The sequence below is a fragment of the Hyperolius riggenbachi genome, chromosome 7, assembly GCF_040937935.1.
Source record: "Hyperolius riggenbachi isolate aHypRig1 chromosome 7, aHypRig1.pri, whole genome shotgun sequence".
Lineage (NCBI taxonomy): Eukaryota > Metazoa > Chordata > Amphibia > Anura > Hyperoliidae > Hyperolius > Hyperolius riggenbachi.
Window position 1 is genome coordinate 142,079,887 of NC_090652.1, and position 19,584 is coordinate 142,099,470.

Sequence of the window (19,584 nt, forward strand, 5' to 3'; positions counted from 1 at the left end):
AGGAAATAATTTGTTTGATAAGCTTACTAACCTCATGTCATATACATTAACTGTTGTCTGCTAACTTGCTGATAATACAAACTTTTCATGGATGGCTGAACTGCTTGAGCAGTTCAACTGCCCGGTTGCTGGCCACAAGCGCCGTTTGGCTGCTATTATATGCAGCCAAATGACAGCATTTAGCCACACTGCATGTCATGAGGCGGAGTTACCCGGCAGCAAAAAAAAGTCCCATGTCACATCTGAGTACTGTGCAGTGACTGTACCCCGCGCTAACTAGGGTGGATGGGAGCCTTAGACAGACGGTGAATCCACCACCTTCAGCTGCTCATGGAAAAATGGCCTAAGCCTTACTCAGCAGTGCTTATCTAATAGGAAAATGAGAAATTACTGGGCTTTGAGGCTGGTTTCACAGTGGGACGTTACAGGCACACGTTAGAGCAGCCTGTAACGCACCCCCACCGCACAGCAATGATAAATCAATGGGCTGTTCACAGTGCCCACGTTGTGTTACACAGTAACACTTCAGGTCAAGATCAACGTACTGCATGCAGTACTTTATACGCGGCTGAGCCGCGTTAGACTGTTTGCACATGCTCAGTACGGGTGGATTTTTTTTTGTTTTTTTTAGGAGAGGAGGCGGGGAGAGGCCGCTACGTAGCCAGGCACGTGGCTACTTTATATTCACTGCACTTGCAGTGTTTACTCTTTGGAGCGGCCGCTGATTGGCTGGCAGGACCACGTGATGCGGAGAGCTCCGCTTACAAGGTCTCCGCAGCGCCTCCGACAGAGCAGGCGCACCAAGAGCTGCTTGTAACGCGGCTCTTGGTAGCGTCCTGCTCCAACACCACCAGGCGTTGCGTTAGGGGCACGTTATGTGCCCTATAACGTCCCCTAAACGCAACGTCCTGGTGTGTAAGTAGCCTGAAAGTCTTGTGCCAAGAGCTACTGTGGTGCAAGTTAAACAACTCTTCTGTTTAACATTTAATTGTTGTATTTTTAAGACCTCATTTCCACTCGTGGGATTTCAGCCACGTTCTCAGCAATGTGATGGGATCCACAGAGACATCAAAAGTGCATAGACTGCACTATCTGATGTCCCCTTATATGCAGAATCTTAGCATGTGGTTGCATGCATTTTTTTGCATTTGCAGCACATTTCCATTAATTTTAATGAATGACATCACAACCAAATCAGGAAAAATCGTGGAGCAACGTAGTACTGTGCATTGCGATGGCCACCTGTGTTGCTTGCAGTGCAAACATGACAATGAGGCCTAAGTTGCCTGTTTTCCTTATTTCACTGTAAAGCAAATGAATTTAGATCTGAACTGCAGCTATGTTCCCCATTCCCAGGAGACCTTGTACTTCTAGAATAGCAACCAGTTATCCAATATAATATGAAGCCCATCATTCAATATTATACTTCAGGAAGCATTAGAGAAGCGATATAAGGGCAACACATGGGTATTTGATTGGAATAAATTTATACCGCCAAAGCATCTTTTATAAATTTAAATTACCACTAGACTGTCATCACCAATATTGTTGCATTATAGGTAGCACAATAAATGTAGATAAATGAAGAATATAAAATGAAATAGCAGCCCACATTGATTAGTTTTGCCTCTTGTGATTTTTTTATTTTATTTTAGTAAGTGCAACTATTTTTTTGCTTATGCAATATTTGTATTCATGTATTCATTTTTTATCTCAGCTGAAATCCCACATTTTGACAATCACTATAGTTTTGCTTGATGAAAAATCCACAATGACAGAGAGACAGAGAGAACAAAATATTTTTTTCTTCCCATTCGAGACGGTAGTAAAATGACATAGGTTAGAAAAGTGTTCTCCAAAATAGCACTTACAGTAATGGCTAAGTTTTAGGCCATTCCAACCTTGTGATAGAAAGCTGACATGCAATCTCTAGTTTAATATAGAAATCCTGGCCAGTGATTCATTCTTTTGTTACTGCGGGAGTCCGATCATTCGAATTACCTTTGTAACCGCAATCTTTTTTTATTACCTTAAAAAGAAGGGGTGATCTCATGCAGAGAACTTTTATTTTTCAGTAATGAGACAACAGCTACATGTTAGATGTTCTGCAATTGTATATGAAACGACGGCACTCGAGAGGTAACAGTAATTGGCCTTGTATTCCCTCTTTTTATGTCTGTATGTGGCAAGGACTTTTCAAGGTTCCAAAGTACTTTATTAAACTGCACGTACGCTTTTTTTTTTATTATTTTGGTTTAGTTCACATTGGTTTTTTTTTCCTTCCTTATTGCACTTTAAAAATACTTTAGATTGTTCTTTGTTATTTGTAGTTGCCCGTTTTTCTTCTTGAACTTTATATACTTCTCCACTTTTGATGCATTACCTTAAAAACAGAGCTATATTTCAAGAGTCATCAGACTTTCATATTTCAAGAGTCATCAGACTTTCTACTTTTCTGATACTTTGATGCTGAGAACCTGTCTTTTTTTGCTATTTCTGTTTTTCTTTACCTTCTGATACTTAACCTCTATGCTTTTTTTTTTTACTATATAGTTGATGATCTACATTTTTTTCTATACAACATCAGATCTTTGTGTAAATTCCTTACATATCGCGAAACAAGCAAAACTCAGTGTTATAAACTGTTCTTATATCACCTTGCTTCGACACCACCGTCTCCCAGACTGTGAGATCACTTGACTCTCCACACAGCAAACAGGAGATAGACTTTCTCAGGCTTCTTCAATGTTTACGTTATTTATTCAGGAAACAGGAATACAGATAGATACATTCATCATATCCTAGCCATGCCAATCTTCATGTTGCGTTACAAGCTCGTGATTAGACTCCCTGCTGAAGTCAATCAGGTACCTTCTTCCTAACTACGTTACACTAAACCAGTGGTTCCCAACCTTTTCCGGCCCGGGGAACACTTTCTGACCATATTTTTCTCCGGGGAACGGCGGGGGGCGCGCGGGTGTTTGCGCGACCTAGTGGACAGTGCCGTGTGTAGCAGGCTATGGGGGGGGGGGGGCTGGGGTGCGGCTGCATAGCTAGCATAGTTGCCCCAGTATAGGGAGTTTAGTTGCCCCAGTATGGTTAGTATAGTTACCCCAGTATAGCTAGTATAGTCCCAGTATGGATAGGTAGTGCCCCAGTATAGGTAGGTAGTGCCCGGTATAGCTACTATAGTGCCCAGATAGCTAGTATAGTGCCCAGATAGCTAGTATGGTGCCCAGTATAGCTAGTATAGTGCCCAGCATAGCTAGCATAGTGCCCAGTATAGGTAGGTAGTGCCCCAGTATAGCTAGTATAGTTGCCCCCAGTGTAGCTAGTTTAGTTGCCCCCAGTGTAGCTAGTTTAGTTGCCCCCAGTGTAGCTAGTTTAGTTGCCCCCAGTATAGCTAGTTTAGTTGCCCCCAGTGTAGCTAGTTTAGTTGCCCCCAGTGTAGCTAGTTTAGTTGCCCCCAGTGTAGCTAGTTTAGTTGCCCCCAGTGTAGCTAGTTTAGTTGCCCCCAGTGTAGCTAGTTTAATTGCCCCCAGTGTAGCTAGTTTAATTGCCCCCAGTGTAGCTAGTTTAATTGCCCCCAGTATAGCTAGTTTAATTGCCCCCAGTATAGCTAGTTCAGTTGCCCCCAGTATAACTAGTTTAGTTGCCCCCAGTATAGCTAGTACAGTTGCCCCCAGTATAGATGCCCAGGAGGGGGGAAGCAGCGCTAGAAGGAGGGGCAGTGGAGGCAGCGGTGGGGAGGGGGGAAATATCCCCCCCCTTCCTCACCTGGGACCCCTCCTTCTGCCTCTCTCCCCCTCCATTTATCGGTGGCAAGTGCGGGGCGGCTCGGCGGCGGGGAGACATGCGCAGACTTACCACTTCTGCGTTCCAAGCGCCGGCAGCGTCATGTCGTCAGATCTCCGCCTTCAATGCCGCCCACTGTGCTTCCTGATTAGCGGAAGCACAGTGGGCGGCATTGAAGGTGGAGATCTGACGACATGACGCTGCCGGCGCTTGGAACGCGGAAGTGGTGAGTAATTCTCCGTGTGCCTCCCCGCCGCCGACCCCGCACTTGCCACCCATAAATGGAGGGGGAGAGAGGCAGAAGGAGGGGTCCCAGGTGAGGGAGGGGGGGGATATTTCCCCCCTCCCCACCGCTGCCTCCACTGCCCCTCCTTCTAGCGCTGCTTTCCCCCTCCTGCGTTCTACATACAGTAGGAACGCACGGCACACCAGGCAACATGCCGCGGCACACTAGTGTGCCGCGGCACAGCGGTTGGGAAACGCTGCACTAAACTACCTATGTACAGCATACATTATATCAGATTACAGAAAGGAAGAACATGCTTAGAGGTCCCAGTCGGCCTTGCGAGCTAGTGCGGAAGGAAGAAGCAGAATGCTCTCTCCATTGCTCACTCCGGGTTTAATACCGACTAGGAAAGAGTTAAATATGACATCATCTTCGCCACCCCCTAGATCAGATTATTGGTGGACCCACTCGTGGTGTCGTCATACCCACCTACTTGATTAATAATCAATGAGGCATTTGACCTAAATGCAGGCATGTGGATGTTTAGTAAATATGGCCGATGTTTACTGTTCCTGTGGTGTACGTGGAGGTCAGAGTAGGCCGATGGCCTTCTTTTAGGAACATGTTCTCAGTATCTGCGTGTATCCTCTGCTACACGCAGACCCTGAGATGCCTCTGCCTGCATCACAAAACCTCTATTGATTTTAAAGGCATACACTGCGGACAAGCCTTTTACATAAAACTCAGGCCAAGTAACTGAGGCCTACTTAAATTATAACAATCCCCCCTAAAACGGCTTGACCCGCAGATCCCAACGTCTGAACCTCCCAGTACCTGGTTTCTTTCTTTTAGGTTTCACTTTTCGATGTTCGTGCTCACACAACTTCTCTGCTCTAGGCGGTTACTCCTGAAAGAGAGAGAGCAAGACCTCTTGGTCTTCCTGTAACCAGGCTCTCTGGGGATGCCCTACTTCTAAGTCCCTCTATACCACATGCTCAGCATTTGCGTCACTTGCGTATCACTCACAAACTTGCATGACCACAGAAAAGTGAAACTCGTTTGGTTGTTACTCAAGGGAGCAGTGCCAGGTGCCTTCTAAAAGAACGCCTTTATACAATCAGCTCCATCACAGGTACTACTAAACCTAGACCCGTAACCCTGTATATCCCTTAATTTAAACTATTGGTTCATGAGATTGTTTATGAGGCACCAATCTCTGAACCAGGTTAATTTGTTTTACGTAATTTTAACACGCAACCTCACCTGGATAATGATGCCTAAAGTTGTCATCCCCATCCAGACGACCAGTGGGTGTAGAAAGAACTTTGGAACTGCAGAGGCCCAGTCCGAGTGTCTCTGGAACATCACCGGAACCTTTGTCCACCAGGTCAGACTGGCACTCACCTGCTCATTTGTGTGTTCTACCTCGTTAAGATCACCTGTATCATGGTGAAATCTTACCTCTGACTTAGTGTACTGTTTGTTTAACCTTTGTAACAAAATGTGGTCGTCTTGGATCAAACCCCGTTCCCCTTCGTCCCATGTCGTGTTCTCTTTCAGGACGGGAACTACCCGTGAAACTTTGACCTTTAGATTTTTCTTAACAATTTGAGAAACAACGTCATCCAACCTGGATGACAGGATCCATATGGGATCTCCACTCACCCAAGATGTTCCCCTTGGAAACTCCCCCTTATCAGAACAATTATGAGAATATACCTTGAATGTATCATTAGAACTTATGTTAAAAAACCCAACCTTTCCTTCAGCCACCGGAACTATCGGTTGGGCTTCAGGGTGGATCTTTTGAATGGTAGCCTCGCATTCTGCGTTATTGAGCCTGCAGGCTTCTTCCCTAAATTTGACTTGCCCCGGCCAACGCAGGTACTTCTGCAAGAATTGCCCGCATGAGGACAACTCTACTTGCTTCACCTCCCCGTCTAGCACCAAAAAAGGTTGACCTCTCAGGTCCTGGTGTAAGACCTGGGTTGAGGTGAGAACTAAGAAAGTGGCGGTGCCTAAAGGAATCTTGCACCGTTTCCATTTGTTCACCCAAACATCTCGAAGCTGCCATGCAAAAGAACCTTCTCCAGAAAAATCGATATACCTCCCCTTGTCCAATCTCTCGCTGACAAAATATGTCCCCAGCTGTCCTGATTGGACCTCTTCCCCCCTTATGTCCTGAGGCACACTATGTACCTGAGGTCGGGAAGATTAAGAGTACCTCTTCACTTACCCAACTATCATGAGGATAAGCTGCTGCATATGGACTGTGTAATATCGTCCCCTGTTGTGACCCGTGTGGTGTGAATGGGGTTCCCTGTGTGGGCTTTCCCTCCCCCGGGACCGCTCTCCCCACCCTCTTTGTCACCTGGAAATGTGGCTTGATCTCGATTTTTACTTCTTGTTTCGAGAACCACCCACCCTCGGCTTTCCAGCCTTTACGTGTGTATAGTTGTTTCAGAGGCACTCTCTGTTGGTAGCTCCAGAGTGTGATGTTGTCCCCTGCCTCTCTCTAGTAAGAGAATTGACGCCTCCTGCTCGTTCCTCTCCAATCTGGAACCATCTCACTCTGCATAACCAAGACAAGGTACCCCTGAATCACACACTCCACCTTTTGCATGTACCCATTGTACTGCAATGTACCTTTTAACAAACCTTTGGATCGGTGCATCGATTCTGGGAGTGTGACATTCAATAGCAGGTTTACACTGCCGTTCACGTCACCCTTCCAGCACACCTGACCTTTCAGCCCTTTCACCCACATTGTGCCATGAAATTTGTTTTCTCCTGGCACAAGTGCTCTTTTCCTCCGTCCCTGCATGGTCCTTCTGTGCCAAGCGGAGGGAGGTGTGAAAGGATTAGTACCTTTGTCACCCAACATTAACATGCTTGGGCCTTGCATTCTCATTAACCCCTTATTATACATGAGAATGTCCTCTCTTCGTTCTCCTAGGACGGAATGGCAACCTAGGATCACCATCAGCACGGTACTCTTCATTATAAAAGCACCACCTTGGGAGAGAAAAACATTAGCAATTTGCACTATGCTTTGCTCAGTCAGTTTTTTTAGACGTTTTCCGATCTCAGGAACCTCGGTTTTTAGTCTCTTTCCAATTTCAGGAATCTCGTGTTTTAGTCTCTTTCCAATTTCAGGAATCTCGTGTTTTAGTCTCTTTCCAATTTCAGGAATCTCGTGTTTCTCCAAACTTAGATTGGCATCTGGAACCTTTCGCTTATCCGACTGACATCTCCATCTTTGCTGCCAGCACTGCAGCTGTCTCGATTCCATATTGCCCAACTCCTGAAATCGAAATACAAACAAATCAATTCTTATTAATGATTTGGGATTCGCCCTGCGGCTTGTACTCTGTACACTTGAAATTGATCAATATATATCGTAATTGATCTCGTTGCTCTATGGTTCTCATGAACTCTGTTTACTCTTATTGGTAGATTGGAGTTAAACTTCACCCCCCTACCTCAGTACTATCCTCAGTACTTACCTGTTTAAAATATGCTCCCGCGGACCTCACCTTTGGAAGCTCTCACCTCATTCCTGCTTACTCCACATCCCCCCTTATCTGTCCATGCGCGGCCGTCGCATGCACAGATTACGGATGCCACACCTGATGCTGCTTTGCAGGTGAGCCTGCAATGCTCTTACTCATTATCGCATTTACTTATCTAGAACTTCATCGCGATACCAGCTCTGCTAGAAGTTCTGTGTGTTGTACCCTCTGACCAATGTTTGCTGTGCCACTACCCCCAGACTTCACAAAAAACGGCTGCCTCCCTGTAGGAAGGAGCACTTTGCACTTAAACTACACAGGGTGCAGGGCTAAGCATACCAGCGTCACATGCCTGTATGCAGATCCCTGAATGCCCACATGGTAGGTAGTCACATGGCAAACAGCGTACTGATACACTGTCACTCTGTACTTGGCAATTCTATCATCTGTATAATTGCCCCATGAACTGCGGTCAGTTTTTGTTCTTTGTGCTACAATTGATAGGAGCTGGAAAAAACATATTTGACCAATCAGTGGACGAAAAAAACGCACAAAAAAAACAGCCCCAGCCCAGCATAGACCTCTCAGTCAAGCTCTGGCCCTGTCCACGACAAAAAACGGAAAAAAACGTTACCGATCTGCAGCAGCGGCGACGGAAACCCGGATTGGTTAACTCCCTTTTTTCCAACTCCGGCACCCCCCTGATGCACTGTCCCCCCCTATACTCTATTGGGAACTCATGCTGCACCACCCATTAAGGTGCCCCACTTACAGGAATAATCCCGTAAGCAACTCAGTACAGACACTTTCCTGACCTGCGCTGCTACGTTTGTCCCTGCACCTAGCTGGGACACTTTTCCTATCCGTGCTCCTGCTAATCTTACAGTAATAGCTTGGTGCACGTATCCTGGCATTCCTTTCCATGGACTCAGGGAAAAGCTTCTGGGGAAATACTTCGAGAACCGAGACACACAGTAGCATGTCTCTGTATTTCTACCCCCCTCCCTTACAGCTGCTCTGCCCGGAGCCGCGAGCACAGCCTGACGTGACGTGGATCCCCCAGCCCCTCCTCCCCCCTGCCATGACGTGTGGGGGCCATGACTCTCGGGGGCGGGCTCTCTCCACTGCCGCCATTTTGAGTCCTGGACTGCCAGCTAAGATGGCTGCTCCCATAGCAGCCTCTCACACAGAACATACATTTTTATGCATAGTTACACACAGCATCGATACATTTTACCGAGAGTCAGCCTTCCGCTACCTATACTCTCTGGGATGCTTGCCAAACTTGAGACAAACCGCGTCACAGCTGCAATGCTAAATATTTTACATCTTAGCATCACCCAGGAATGTAGAAACCTCTCTCTCTCCTCACAAATCATCTGCAGCATATCTCCGCCATAACCCAGAACTACTCAAGCGCACAGCGTAACTCTAAACCATATTAACAGCTAATACTTCTGAGACGCACATTTATCAGTCTGACATGACTACAACATTAAACCTATATTTACATTTAGAACTTTTAGCGGCCCTGACTGGAACTAGATAAGCTTGCACCTCTCACTACACTATCCACTACGGACAGAGAGGAAAAAAAAACTCCCCTCTCCTGTCTACTCAGCTATCTCTCTCTCTCTTCTCTCCCCTCTCTCCCCCCTCCACCTGCTCGACAGCCGCCCCCCCTATCTCTTCCGCGGGGCGCTCTCTGCTAGGCTAAAACACAGCTAGCATCACTCCCAGTCTCTGGACGGGGAGAAAGAAAAACAAAACCAACATAGAAGAAGGAACAAAAAAAAAAATAAAGCACGCAGCCTCCACGCTGCAATTAACACAGAATGTACATATGACCACATTATCCTCTCCTTGTTATAACACCAAATACAACACGGATAACGCCATATAACAACGTAAATCAAACTTGCCTGAGAGGACTTCGTACGCCTGCCAATTCGACCAGCTTGTGGCAACTCCACGAAACTGAGTGGATCCCTGGAACTACTGAGCGTCATCTCTGTGTACCCACACTGGCTCAGCGGATCAATCTCCAGCGGCAGCTGCCAGCCGGCCTCGGAGCCTTCCAGTCACCTGCGATCCGGTTTAGGCTATGACTGCGTGCACTTACAGTCAAAGTTTAACATCCACGAGTTTCGCCGCTGGTTTCCTCGAATTGCAGCCCGTGTGCTCGCTTGGCTCACGCAATGCACACTCCCCACACCACTTATCAGTCTCAGCTTGATAAGCTTTACAGTCCGCGTCTATTCCGCTTGTTTTGCTGTGGAATATCTTGAAAACTTCTTCTTCGGCCCCCGGCCCCTGTCTGCCTGTTTTGCTAGGCAGGGAAGGGTTTCAGCGCCACTGTTATAAACTGTTCTTATATCACCTTGCTTCGACACCACCGTCTCCCAGACTGTGAGATCACTTGACTCTCTACACAGCAAACAGGAGATAGACTTTCTCAGGCTTCTTCAATGTTTACGTTATTTATTCAGGAAACAGGAATACAGATAGATACATTCATCATATCCTAGCCATGCCAATCTTCATGTTGCGTTACAAGCTCGTGATTAGACTCCCTGCTGAAGTCAATCTGGTACCTTCTTCCTAACTACGTTACACTAAACTACCTATGTACAGCATACATTATATCAGATTACAGAAAGGAAGAACATGCTTAGAGGTCCCAGTCGGCCTTGCGAGCTAGTGCGGAAGGAAGAAGCAGAATGCTCTCTCCATTGCTCACTCCGGGTTTAATACCGACTAGGAAAGAGTTAAATATGACATCATCTTCGCCACCCCCTAGATCAGATTATTGGTGGACCCACTCGTGGTGTCATCATACCCACCTACTTGATTAATAATCAATGAGGCATTTGACCTAAATGCAGGCATGTGGATGTTTAGTAAATATGGCCGATGTTTACTGTTCCTGTGGTGTACGTGGAGGTCAGAGTAGGCCGATGGCCTTCTTTTAGGAACATGTTCTCAGTATCTGCGTGTATCCTCTGCTACACGCAGACCCTGAGATGCCTCTGCCTGCATCACAAAACCTCTATTGATTTTAAAGGCATACACTGCGGACAAGCCTTTTACATAAAACTCAGGCCAAGTAACTGAGGCCTACTTAAATTATAACACTCAGCACTCCATGCTGGGGAGCACGTACCAGTGTGTTTGTACAGTTGGTGTCTCACCTAGTGGATGCAGCTAACGCAGCCTCTGGGGCGTGCGCTCTCAGGTTAAAGCAAAAATTCAACAGGTATTAAGGAAGACAAGATCCGGGCACAGTCCAAATGGCTTTTAATATTTATCCACTTGGGCAGTGTTACAAGGTACATCTGTGCAAGATAGGAGTAGCCAACTGGTGGTGGGTGCAGGGGGTAGTCAAAGCGGCACTATGACCATTTCACATCTGGAAGACGCTTGGTCATGTGCTCCTCTGGGTATGGGTGCAGGTCAGCAAATGGCCATGAAGTATGTTCCTGGCTGCCACTGCCCATACACCGCCTTAAACAGCATATATACAAAAAACAGGTTTAGAGCACTACATTTATTGTTGCAAAGAGATAAGTAATTGTGGGGAGTAAAGACGAGTAAAAAAGGAACCCAAAGTGTATTCGCTTAGACTTATATGATAATATTAAATGAAGCACCTATTGAGGGGACTTTCTCAGCATCTCCAACTCTCCCTCCTTAAGCCCATACAGGGGGACCCACTTGCCATATGCAACAGGGAGGGAAAAAAGGGTAAAGAATGGAGTAAGGGAAAGGTTGAAAAAAGAACTTGGAGTAGAGTACAGGAGGCCAGTAAGATAAATAAAAATGGGATTGGCGTGAAATTGTAAATGAGGTGGAGGAGTGCAGGCGTACAGCAGGGCAATTGCAAGGAGTGGGGGGAAGGGGGGCCTATTTAATTTGTCAGGGTTATATGAAAAAAAAGAAGAAGTCCGAACAGTTGTTGAGAGCAATGGGCCATGCTTTTGTATGTAGAATAAATCGGGATTCTCACCTTTATTATCTCCAAATCCCCATTGCCCCCTTGAACATAGTGCATAGGCGGAGTGGTAGGTGGGGCCGAAGAGCATACTTCATGGCTGCTCGCTGACCCTCACCATACCCAAACGAGCATGTGAACAAGCCTGCAATGGCCGTAATTCCATCTGCCTTCCCACTGCACCCCCAAATCCTTTACCTGTTAAATTAATGACCTTTCTTATGCCAGCAAAAAACCATGAATATCTTCCATAATGTCACACTTCAGATACTACAATAAACACAGCCTCTCTAAAGAGAGAGAGAGGTAGGGGACCGCTGCAACCCACTGTCAACTGGCAGTGCAGGACCGAGGGCTTTGTGCATATGATGTTCTGTTTGGATACGTCGTTAATAAAGAGTCTTAAGAGTAGCATGGTGCAGACCTTCCTCCATAAAGATTACTCTTATTAAACACATCAAAGAGCTTTGCCAAAACCTTTCATTTAGTACTGGATATTGTAGGGAATGGTTAAAACCTCTATTATTACTGCTATCTGTATGCCTATTGGTGAAAATGAGCACTTAGTGTGGCGCCGCATCAATTGGGTGAGCTGTGATGCTCTAATAGTAAAATATCAGCAATTGAAATTACCGACATTTTACTATGCACTACCCAGCATCTATTCTAACCTCAACCCTTTAACCCTCTGCTATAAACGCCTAACCCTAGCCTGCCCGTAAGTGCCTAAAAGGAAGACCCCCTAATGCTACTCCCCCCCCCCCCCCCTGTGACTACCTAGACATTATTCTGTGCCCTGGTGGGCACAAGGATCGAAACTGAGGGCTAACAGTACACAGTCGGGAGAAGATTGTGGGCTGATCCAATTCACTTTTTCTCCAAAGTTTTTTTTCTAGGTGATATTTTTACATTATAAATAAAATGCCATTTTAAACCACCAGCGAGCAAGAAAATATTCAGAAAAATGTTGACAGTACTTCTTCACCTACTTTTTGGTACTTTTGCAATTGCAGAGTCTTTCCCTGTTTCCATCATGTTTAAGTCAAAAAAATATTAAAAAAAAAACAACAACAACTTGTATTCTGATTTGAATGTTGTGGTGTCTTTCTGCTTTTGTTTTTACCTATGCCTGTGTCTATTTCAGAAGAATCCATCTCACCTACATGTAATAATTGCATTTTTTTATTTGTATCTATAATGGTATTGTATTATAAACTCAAGGCACCACTATTCTTAGCTGTGTTGCACTAGTAAGTATATACGGACGTTGTTTGGGTAATACAAGATCAATAGGGTCAGTACCTATTCAGTACGGAGATCAAGGCAAGACTCCCTAACACTGCATGGTGGTCTCTTGAGCGCGTCCCAGTGGCTGCAGCTCTTGAGCGATTTGAGTCCAACAGGAGAAAATCGCTATACAAATGTTAGGATTATTATTGGATTATTATTACAAGATTAAGCAGGTGGTTTTGGTGCACGGTGCTCTGAAACTCGGCGCCCCCATATCAGTAATTGTCAGGCTTGGTGGTGTATTCTCCACAGTCAGCAAGTCAGCATGCAACACATAAGCTGACGTGAAGGAGGTACACACACCAGCACAAGGAATCAGGATATCCCCAGTTTAGTGAAGGAGAGGACTGACTCCAATAGGAGATTGTGGCACACAGAGCCGGTGCAGATCCGAACAGCCACAAACAATGCTTTCGTGATAACGTCTCAGCGCAAAGTAGCGCTGAGCGCATAAACCAGAACTGAGGAGATCAGGACAGGTAGACAGAATGAACGCTTGCTTAACTAGCCTCTACTTAGTGACAGCAAGCGTCCACAACAAGACAGACTGGAATGAGGTAGCCAATGCGTTTGCAGCGATGGCGTGCCTCACAAAGACAGGACAGGATAGTCAGGAAATAGCAGGATCAAGATAGATGAACGTAACACAGACAAAAATACAATAAGTATGTTTTCCTAGCGTATTACAATTACAGCTATCAATGAAACTATTTATAACGTCTGACTAACATATGTATATATCGGCAATGAACCGATATATGACATAAGCAGGAACACTGACTAGGACTGGAGCAATACAGGGAACAGGACTCAGAAGGATTCGCTATCTCTTCGCAGAGATGAACGCAATCCACAAACGGTAACAGAACAGGATTCAGAAGGATTCGTTATCTCTTCGCAGAGATGAACGCAATCCACAAACGGTAACAGAACAGGATTCAGAAGGATTCGTTATCTCTTCGCAGAGATGAACGCAATCCACAAACGGTAACAGAACAGGATTCAGAAGGATTCGTTATCTCTTCGCAGAGATGAACGCAATCCACAAACAGAACCAGGAGCAGGATAACTAACTCAGCACGGGTGATCATGATACGCGCAAACTACCAAAACGTGCTGGAAAGCTGACTAACTGAACACAGGATATAAACAGTTCGTGTACGTATACATCAGCGACACTGATGTATCAACGTAACACGAATACAAGGAAAATAATAAACGTGCTGGTATGCATATATATTGGCAATGAACCAATATATGATGCAAGACCAGCAAAGTATCTTTAGAACAAGAAACACGATCTGGGGCTGAAGCAACAGCAAGACAGGCTTAAACTGAAGCTATGATAGCCCAAGGAGCCCTGCAGGAAGTAGATCTTTATACTGAGGTCATCCAATGGGAGCAGACATGCAGATTCCCACACAGGTGAATTATAATCAGTCACAAGCTGACAGCAGGAAAAGGCAGACAAAGCTATGCAGCTTGCCTGGAAAGAGATCAGAACTGCCTGAGCTGCAGCACTACTACTGCCAGCAGTACCTGCTGCAGAAGCGATCATAACAGTAATGTTGTACTGCACAGGTGCATAAGGGTAATTTGGGGTTCCGATGATCGCCGAACCCCAAATTGCATCTTCCTTTGAGCTGCAATGACTCGGAGGGGCTAATAGTATTTTATACTGCCAGAGATTTGAGCGGCAGCCATCATTTCGGCTCACCCTGCGCCCAGCTCACTGGCGACGTACATGATGCGAGTCTAAGAAGTCTTTTGTCCAATGATAAATGCCATACATAAATAGAATCAGAATAGTTTATTTCGCCAAGCACAACGGGGGTTGTACCTAGAATTATTTTTGGCACAAACAGGGTCAGTGATGGTACAGTAAGATACAGTAGAAATATACAAAGTAGTCATTATATACATTACACTTACTCCTTACATTGGATACAGAGGACAGTCTGAGTGCTATGTTGGGTTGAGCTGCTACAGCCTGTGCGGCGCTCAACTCCCTACAGCAGTTTACAGATGCCCCTGCATGTCTTAGAACGTGCAGGTGAAGAGAAGGGAGAGAGAAAGAAAGAAAAGAGAAGGAAGAAGAAGGAAGGAGCGATCATAGAGTATGAGAGTCCCCTTGGTGGAAAACGACAGTCCTGGGTGGAAACGACAGTCCTGCCTATAGCCATGCCTCATACCAGTGTCCATGCTTGCCCCATGCTTTTGGCCTGGTCCGGTGCAGATGGTCAGCTTGGAAAAACAGCTGAGGCCCGTAGCTGCTGCAGAGCATTGGCTGCTGATGACTAACTTTTTGGCCTCAAGCTTGTGGCTTGGATACTGGAGTGGTCGGTTTGAGAACAGGAAAGTGAGGGGACTGCAGCCAGAGGTAGAAGGATCTAGCCTGGTGGAGGAGAGCAGATCCCTGCTAGACAGCAGGGATCCATGGCTGCAGCCTATGCTGGTACGGCTGACAAGGTCTTAAAGGCAGGGCTGCTCTAGGTGGAGGAGAGCAGGACTTCACAGGGGTCATGCTGGGCTGCTGTGAAGGGGATCCAGGGATCCGATGTGCCTGAGGCAGCGGGCACGTGGACCTTTATCCGCCAACCTTGAATAGACCAGGCCTGTGGTTGGTGGGTCTGCCCTGAGAGTTAGCAAGGAATCCAGGCAGCCCAGGCACAGCAGCGATGGTTGGGGCCATGAGGTGAAGCAGCTGCAGCCCACATGGTAAGCGGTTCCCTGCCCAGCCTCGGAGGTGTGATGGGAGAAGAGGCCAGCAGGTTTGGATGCTCCGGGTGGATGGAGGGAACATGAGGAGAAGTAGCGGCAGTGGCAGTAGTTTGGACTCAGAGCCGCTGGAGGGGTTGACGCTGCCGGGTTCAGAAGTGCAGAGCTGGAGCCTCCAAGTGAGAAGCCTGCCTGAGCATCCATCTGGCAGACTTCCTCTCCACATTCAGTAGTGGGATGAGCGGGCAGCAGCGGCAATATGGCATCTCCTTCCCTATGTTGGCTGTGTGGCATTTCCCTCCGTGATCCGCAGCTTGTCCGGGTAGCAGTGATGATCCGGACCGCCTCGCAGCCAGACCACGTGCATCAGATCAGCTGGGTTGTTAGTCAGCTGGCAGCCCGATGCAAGCCCACAAACTGCGGCTGATATGAGCGCCGCTGTTAGTACGCCTGTGTCCCCACATCCTTCCCGGGAGATTTGGGAGGATTTAGGAGGGAAAAAAGAAAAGTAAAAAGAAAAAAGCCCAGAGCCCTGTGGCCGTGGCTACCGCTGCGGCGCCATCTTGAAGCTAACACATATAAATAGGACACATATATGTTATTTGCATCAGAAATAATTCTGAAATCCTTTTTTCTTCCTCTGTTCATTTCGGCTTTCCCATTTTTCAGCCGTTCGGTGAAATGTACATCTGTTTCTTTTCTCTTCACAAAGCTTTCACGAAATTCTTCTTGGCAGCAGTCAGTTTTCCTTAACAAAACTAGCAGCATTTACCTGCAGGCAGCCAATTACAATCAAAACACGGCTGCCCAAGTAAACCCAGTGGCCTTGTTAATATAATTGTTTTAGACTGAAACCTGTGAAATTTAGTTTCACCAAATTTGCAAGGAATAACATAAGAGCCTGATCTCTTCACCCCAGCTGTAACAAATATACATAATCATGCCATGTTTTGGTGGAGAGTCACCTAATTACTATGCTTCTGTTGTGCCGCCTGTCTGCATTAAAGTATGATGAATACAATTTTTTCATTTATATACTTTGAAGTCCCACAAGAGTGTAATCAACAGAAAATCCAATTCCACTTTGTTGCTTTAGTGGAAATTACAATGTTCTCTGGCCTTGGTGATTATACACTGACCCCTCCTGAACTTCAAGGAGCAATAAAAGTGGGACACAAGCTGATGGAGCCTTTAAAATAACGTTTACATTTGTAGATGGGAAAGGTCAATTTCAGACAGGATTCTCCCAAAACAATCTTTTCCGAGATGCAGTTCAGGTCCTGTAGAGTAATCCCTTTTTAAAACATGATGCAGACTCTTCACTTGCATTCACTTCTGTTCTTTTATGCAACTTTTTTGTACCAATTTCTTCATGTTAATAGAAATGCCAGTAGTAGAATATTTTGGATGTGTTCTGTTTTTTTTTACATTTAGCAGTGTTTTGGTTTACGGCAGTGGTTCTCAACATTATAATGGTATGTGCCCTTTATGAAATGATGAGCTTACCTACTACGTACCCCCTGATATTAGTAACATTATCTCAAATACCCCCTAGGTACCACTTGACACATACAATTAACAGTGCACCTTTACTGTGAAGAAATCATTTTCAAGCATTGTATGCTGATTTTAATCATGCTTTTTTATATATAATGTATAATTTTCTAAAATACAAACCCCCTGCACCCATCAGAAGTATCCCCAGGGTTACTCATACCACATGTGAGCTCTTAAAGACATAATGACATGCAGTAGAATGTAATATATTATTCTAGATACGGAATATTACATTAGTTATCCTGGTTTTTAGCATCACAACCACTTCCTATATCCATATTTTACTGCATATTGGAACATAACACCACCCTCCCAGTGATGCTTAGCCAAGGGTATGATGTCACATGGCTTTTTGCCCCAAAGCACTCTGGTAGATCAGGTGTTGTTTCTGATCACTTAGCAGCAATACATATTGGCAGCAATGCCTGCACAGGCTTCTCTCAGGTCCTCATCCTAACCTCAGTTAAAAATTACCCAAGAATTGGGAACTAGCAAGCAAATGGTGCCCTGGGAGCAGGCTAACCATAAACAGGAAAGGGGCACAGCGTGGGCTGCACGCTAAGTTCTCTCGCTGCCTGGGGACACTGCCCACAACAACCCCCAACCCCCAGAAGGAAATCATTTTTAACAAAGAGAAAATTACAATGGCAGTATAGTGCTTAGCACTCTCCCCGTGCAGAGCTGATTCAAATCCCAACCAGGGCATAATCTGCACAGAGTTTGTATGCTCTCCCCTTTTCTGTGTGGGTTTCTTCTGTGCACTCCAGTTTCCTCACACATCCCAAAACATACAGATACTTTAATCGGCTTCCCTCCTAAATTGGCCACAGATTATGATACATCCATTACATGGCACACACATAGACATATGACTTTGGTAGGGATTAGATTGTGAGCCCCTCTGAGGGACAGTTAAGTGACAAGACAATATACTCTGTGCAGCGCTGCAGAAGATGTCAGCGCTATATAAATTCTAAATAATAATAAATAGACCTGACTCACACTGGCATACTATTGGACGTGTTTGTGGATCAGCATTGGGATACAAGCTGAATTGCATCTACTTGCACCCCATTTGATTGTAAGTGGTGTGGCCCTTTTAGGCTGCTTTCACAGTGAGACGTTACAGGCGCACGTTAGTGCAGCCTGTAACGCAGCCCACTGCACAGTAATGAAAAATCAATGGGCTGTTCACAGTGCCCACGTTGCGTTACATTGTAACGCAGGACGTCAGTTGAATGTGCTGCATGCTACGGCGTTGACTGCGCACATGCTCAGTAGTGTTGGAGGAGGAGGTCTTCCCTCCTCCTCCTCGACCAGGCACATGGCTAATTCATATTCACTGCACGCTGTGACGTGCACTGTTTACTTCCTGGAGCGCTGCTCTGTGCAGTGATTGGCTGGCGGGACCACGTGATGCCGCATGCGTCCAAGAGTACGCATCGCGGCATCACGGACGCCAGAGTGAGCTGCGGCTCATTCTGACGTCCACATCTAAGAGCACCAGGCATTGCGTTAGGGGCACGTTATGCGACCATAACGTCCCCTAAAACGCAACGTCTTGGTGTGTAAGTAGCCTTAAAAGTCACAGAATAACAAAGAGCACTTTAAAGAAAACCTGAACTGAAAATTAAAAGTCAAAATAAGCATACACAAGTCATACTTACCTTCCATGTAGTCTACTCCTCAGTGTCTTTCTCCTGTCCCGTGCCCTGTTTGTTCACTGTGATCAAGGGAATTTTCCGTCCTCCATTTTGAAAATGGGCATTACCCATACCAGCTTTCTGGTCAGCACACAGTTAAACTGTAACATCACCCACTTGAGCCATAGGGAAACATGGACATTAACTGGTACATCAGTTTTCCTCTCAGCTATAACTGACAGCAACTGATATTTTATTGACAGCAACTGATATATTTCAGATCTGACAAAATATTGTCAGAACTGGAAGGGATAATTATCAGATGAAAATGGTGATCTTTTAAAAGGAGCTGATGGCAAGGTAACTATGTAATGTTCATTTGAAGTTACCTTATGTGTTTATTTTAAATATTTTTACTCAGTACAGGTTCTCTTTAAGAATTAAGAGGGGGCAGAGTATGGCTCTGGAAGTGGAGTGGCCTATTGAACATGAGGAAGATGGCTGCAGTCCATTGAAACATGTTGATCTGATCCAGAACGGGCGCCTAGTGGACTCTAAGTGCAAATTGTTTGAACTCTAAACAATGAAGCACTTGGAATGCATGGCTTAGCTTGTACGTATGTGTAATGTGTATGAAGTGTGAAGGCCTTTGAGGCAGTTTTACTGAACAGTTTTATTATATTCGTGTTTATGCTTGTGACTATTCTCAGAGAGAATTAGTAAATAATTATTGACAATTTACACAGCAATATCCAGCGCTCCTCTTATTCTTTTTGTATCTTAAGCATCCCAAAGTAGACAAAAGTTACGTGTAGGTTCAGGCTAGCACACCAGTGTCAGGATGCAAACAAT

General features: G+C 45.6%; 1 protein-coding gene and 1 long non-coding RNA gene across 3 annotated transcripts in view; one reads left to right on the forward strand and one right to left on the reverse strand.

Moving 5' to 3' along the window:
* The window catches only part of LOC137524627 (uncharacterized), an 84,426-nt gene extending 84,330 nt beyond the window's left edge, over nucleotides 1-96 (reverse strand). The window contains exon 1 of the long non-coding RNA XR_011022744.1: nucleotides 32-96. This is a non-coding gene — a long non-coding RNA (uncharacterized lncRNA). The remainder of the gene's footprint in view (nucleotides 1-31) is intronic.
* SNX29 (sorting nexin 29) overlaps nucleotides 1-19,584 on the forward strand; it is an 875,170-nt gene that overhangs the window by 815,820 nt on the left and 39,766 nt on the right. The window lies entirely within an intron of this gene.